This window comes from Helianthus annuus, chromosome 8 (genome assembly GCF_002127325.2).
Source record: "Helianthus annuus cultivar XRQ/B chromosome 8, HanXRQr2.0-SUNRISE, whole genome shotgun sequence".
NCBI lineage: Eukaryota > Viridiplantae > Streptophyta > Magnoliopsida > Asterales > Asteraceae > Helianthus > Helianthus annuus.
The window spans coordinates 77210706-77216332 of NC_035440.2; the positions used below are offsets into that span (position 1 = coordinate 77210706).

At 41.3% G+C, this 5627-nt stretch overlaps 1 non-coding gene across 1 annotated transcript; it reads right to left on the reverse strand.

The window, feature by feature from the left end:
- Positions 1-1453: 1453 nt before the first annotated feature.
- On the reverse strand, positions 1454-1560 carry LOC118481360. Its single transcript, XR_004865567.1, has one exon. It is a non-coding gene; the product is annotated as a small nucleolar RNA R71 (small nucleolar RNA).
- Positions 1561-5627: the final 4067 nt, after the last annotated feature.

The following is a 5627-nucleotide window of genomic DNA, read 5'->3' on the forward strand; positions in this document are numbered from 1 at the left end:
ACGTCGCCTTCAAAAGAGGGGCCTACCACATTATGCATTAATAACTTAATTAATTATCTTTCAATAATCCGACCCTTTAGGATTGTATCCTTGCTGACTCAAACTACTGGGTTGAGGGTAACGTCGTCGCCTTCAAAAGAGGGGCCTACTACAATAACTAAGAAAATCTCTTAAACAAGTGCAAAAGTGCAAAAATAATCAAACGTTACACTACACACGAGTCGGATCCAAGTGATTCATCTTGTCTATCTGTTTTTACTTTTATTTTATTTTTCAGCATTTTAGTTAGTTTTATTTTCTTAGTTTAAAACCTTTTTCTAACATTTTTGATTTGATTAGACATTGAGGATAAACCGGTACTAAAAGCTCTTGTGTCCTTGGACAACCTCGGTATCTTACCAACACTATACGACGTCCACGATGGGTGCACTTGCCCATATGTGTGTTTAGTGTTAGTAAATATCGTGTTTTATAAATTTAAAACTTGGCTAAAAAGTGTAAAAAGGGCTTAAAATATATACCTAAATTATATTACACCTAATGCACATCAAGTTTTTGGCGCCGTTGTCGGGGAGACAAGGATTTTAAGAAAGTTAGGAATCAACGGCCTAACCATTTTTTCTATTTTCTTTTTATTTTTTAGGATTTTTCTTAATTTTTCAGCTTCTGCAGAACTCAGCACGGGCCGTGCCTGGTCGGACACGGGCCGTTCCCAGCAGTTTCACTGGCAGTTTTTATTTTCCGAGTTACAAAGGGTTGAGCACGGGGCCGTGTCGGTGCAACACGGGGCCGTGTCCAACTTTCCAGTAACAGGGATCCAGAAAACAATCGCTGTATCTCCGACCACGGGCCGTGTTCAGTGAGCACGGGGCCGTGGTGAACTTTCTGACCAACATTCTTTTCTGTTTTTATTGCAGGATTTGGAACCAGACGCCACATCTGAACCTTCTACGTAGTGTATGAGCTTCAGTTCTAATAAAGACATAAAAGAACCTCTAGAAGAACCCGAACGCTTTCTCAGAAAAAGACTTAAAGCTAAAAACCAAGAGAAGGTTTCGGGGGACCCACTTCCAATGGCGGACCAACGTACCCTCATGGATTACCTACGACCCACCGTAGGTAATCTCGGCGCCGCTATCAATGCACCGAATGTCGAAGCCAACAACTTCGAACTTCGGCCACATTTGATACAAATGCTTCAAAACTCCGCAACCTTTCATGGGCTTGCGGACGAGGATCCCCATCTACATATTACTAATTTCTTAGAACTATGTGATACCTTTTTTGGATCAATGGAGCATCAAATGACGCCATCCGCCTCCGAATGTTTCCATTTTCACTAAAAGACCGAGCAAAAGCTTGGCTCAACGCCCTCCCAGTTGGTTCGGTAAACACCTGGGATGAACTAGCCCAAAAATTTCTATATAAGTATTTCCCTCCCGCTAAAACGGCTAAATTAATGACTGAAATTAATACTTATTCACAAGAGGATGGGGAATCCTTATATGAAACTTGGGAAAGGTTCAAGGAGCTATTGCGCAAGTGTCCCCATCACGGTCTTGCGAGATGGCAACAAGTATCCACCTTCTATAATGGGTTGTTGCCACACACGAGACAAACGCTTGACTCTAGCTCCGGGGGACTTTTAGGTAATCGCCGCCCACATGAAATATACAATCAAATCGAGGAAATTGCTCAAACCAATTTTCAGTGGCACACTCCCCGAGGCAATAAATCTATTGCCCCGGGCGCCCATAAGGTTGATGAAAGCACTTCTTTGCAAGCCCAAATCGAGGCCCTTTCTTCAAAAAATTAAAAAGTTAGAAATGACAAAAACGGTCTCGGTAATGGCTTGCGAAGGGTGTGGTGGGCCACATGAAAATTGGAGTTGTATGAAAGAAACAGATGATCAAATAGAGTCGGTAAACTACATTGATAATAGACCTAGGCCGTCGGGTCCCCCAACGGGTACCTACAACCAAGGATGGCGTAACCACCCTAACCTTGGTTGGAGAGAACCCGGCAATAGTAGTAACCAACAAAGTCTAAATCAACGAACAAACTTTCAACAACCAAGAAATGAGTCACAAAATTTCCCTCAACAACAAGGTGGACGAGAAAGGCTTGAAGATACTATATCTCGCCTCATCTCCGACACTGAAAAGAAAAACTCGGATCGGTTTCAACAATTGGAATCAAATTTTAGAAATCAACAAGCTAGTATACAAAACAATGAAAAACAAATAAGTCAACTAGCTCAAAATTTCTCCGAGAGACCACACGGCACGTTACCAAGTAACACCGAAACAAACCTAAAAGCTCAAGTTCATCTCATAACATTAAGAAACCGTACCGTGGGTCCCACGAAAGCTCCGCCGCCACCAACTGAGGAAAGCACAACACCGCCCCAACAAGATAAAGCTTCTCCTCTACTTCAAGAGCCCACCAAGGCTCCTCCGGTTCCGTACCCTGGTAGGTTAATTCGTCAAAAGACCAATGAGCAATTCGTAAAATTCGAAAGTCTACTGAAACAATTGCATGTTAATATTCCTTTCATAGAAGTCCTAACTCAAATGCCTAAATACTCAAAATTCATGAGGGACTTCCTCACTCATAAAAGGAAAATTGAATCATTGCAATTAGTTAACCTAGGCGAAGAATGCTCCGCCCTCGTACTCAACAAACTTCCCCAAAAGAAGATTGATCCCGGAAGCTTCACAATTCCTTGCTCGATCGGGGAATCCCCCATTCGTAATGCACTAGCCGACCTTGGGGCTAGCATTAACCTCATGCCCGCATCAATGTTCAAACGACTCAGCCTAGGAAAAACGAGCCCTACCAAGATGAGTATACAACTTGCCGATAGATCCGTCAAATACCCGCAAGGTGTCGCTGAAAATCTATTGGTCAAAGTCGACAATTTCGTCTACCTGGCCGACTTTGTCATACTAGATATGGAAGAAGACACTGAAGTCCCCCTCATACTAGGGAGGCCATTTCTAGCCACCGCACAAGCAGTGGTAGACATGAATGACGGAACACTCACTTTGAAGTATGGGGATAAGGAAGTGAAGTTCGGGGTTGGGAAGAGAATAGAGGACGATGACCCGGTCAATTACATGACGGTTATTGATTCGAGTTTGGATGATGCTCTCCGACGGTGCAACATGGGATGCAAAACATCCCGCTCGGAAAACATATAACCTCACTTTGGGTCTAGCCAAGGACCCTTATAAACGTGGCGCACCACGGAGGCATTCCGCGGAACTATCCTTAGTTTAGTTTAATCTTTTAGTTTAATTTTAATTTGCAGGAATAAAACACACTCGTGATGGTAAAGGATAACAAGGGAAACGAGAAACATAGCCCCATGCACGAAAACAGGGCCATCCGACAACATTTTCTTCATTACAGTAAGCTCAGCGCGGGCCGTGTCCGCCCAACACGACCCCATGCTGCACACTCTGCAGAAAATTGCCCAGTTCAGGTGACTGGACACGGGCCATGTTCAATGAACACGCCCCCGTGTCCAGGCTTCTGTTTCTTTTCTTTAATTTTTGTCGCTGGCACCTGAACACGGGGGCGTGCCCGGTCACCACGGGGCCGTGTCCAGGATGCCAGTAACATTAAATTTTGCTTTTAACACCATTTTACACATTCAATCAACCTAAAAACTTATTTTTGGGACACATTGAGGACAATGTGTAATTTAAGTGTGGGGGGGGGTGCTAAAACCTTGAATCTTGCAAGTCCTAATAACAAGCCTTACACAAAACTCTATTGGAACCGCTAATCACCCCAAATTTTTTCAAAAACTTTCATTTTTTTTACTTGTCTAAAGTTTAAGTTGGAAATTCAAGTTCTAACAAGGTTATATTTTTACAAGTTTACAAACGATAGCTTCGTGATAAAAAGAACCAACATAAGAAAATTATGAAAAGGTATGACAAACTTAGTTAAAATTTGATTATATATACTTGATCACATAAAAAAAAAAAAAAAAAAAAAAAAAAAAAAAAACCCTTTCCCACAAAAGTGAGTTTTCAGCCTTTATCGAGCATACAAATACATATCTTTACACTAAATGCTCATTTTTCGTTTCTTGTGTGAATAGCCGCTTGGTTCGTACGACTCTAGCACTTGCCACAATAATACATTCCCGGTCCTTACCAACTTAAACCCGAGTAAGTAAATGATGGAGGCATTAGGACTAACCCTTTTTCTTTCTGCACCATTATTTTTCATTTTTTTTACCACCTACCCAAAATCCCCCTAGTTAACCCCTTTGAGCCTAAACCTTTTCATTTGTTAACCCAAAACAATCACCCTTTTTACCCACCTAAACCTTTTTATTTTTAACCCTTTCTTTTAGTAACAACGTTCGGCTTTCTAATGACTCTTCCTAAATATATATATATATATATATATATATACATACATATATATATATATTGATGAAACCAAACAAACGAACAAGTTCATCAAAAATAACTTTGTTTGAAACAAATGGTTCATCAAAATAAAATGTGAAAAATAAAAAGTCTTTCAAAAACCGACGTTTGTTATGCTTTTCGCCCCTTTAGCCCAAGCCTAACCCTTCACCCAAAAAGTCCTCTTGATATTTACAAAGGTATATAGTTAAAAAGGAGGAGGATTGATTGCTTGGCAAGCTTATGGTAGGAGTAAGTTCCATGCCGCTCGAGTGATTCACTAAAAATACACCTTCGGCCGAGTGTTGAGTGATTCCCCGTGAGGTATGTGAACTTGTATATAAATGGAATTTTAAAGAAGTATGTTATGCCCTAATAAGTAATTTATCTTAAGAAATGTTTTTAAATCATGACGAATAGGATTGTAAATAAATAAAAATAAAACCTAAATAGTCTTGGAAATCCCGACACTCTATGACAAGCCCAAAAACCTTCTCTTCTATCCATTCCATTTGGGAGTGAATAAAGCCACATTATAAAGAGTTTTGCTTGAGGACAAGCAAAGATTCAAGTGTGGTGGTATTTGATGTGCACAAAATGCAACATATAAATTACATCAATTGTGGCTTAAAACTAACCTTTTTTTAGTACTAATCTTGGAAAAAGTGTGCTTTTGTCTTCCTTTTGTATTTTCAGGATTAAATGAGCTCAAAACAACAAAAGTAGCAAAAAGACAGCAAAATCTAACATAAATACAAGAAAGGGACAAAAGTGATATGCCTGACCCCCCGACAGCATCTTCCCAAGCAAAACAAAGAAGACAGAAGACTGAACACGCCCCATGCTCATTGAGCTCGGGGCCGTGCTCAAGTGCCAGCAGAAAAGACAAACTCATAGAAGCTTCTGTTTCCCACCACGGGGCCGTGCCCAGCGGACACGGGGGCGTGGTCAACTTCCTGCAGGCGCATTTATTGTAATTGCGAATTACAATTAATGAAGAGAGAGAGTCAGATGGACACGGGGCCGTGCCCGAGCTTCTGTTCAGCTTATAAATAGGAGTGTTTGGAGCTCTTGCAACTCATCCCTTGGCACACCACCTCTCTCACACTTCACCCACCACCCACCACCATCACAACACCATCATCCACCACCATCATCCATTGTCCATCATAGAGTGTGTGAGTCGTCTCGGGATCC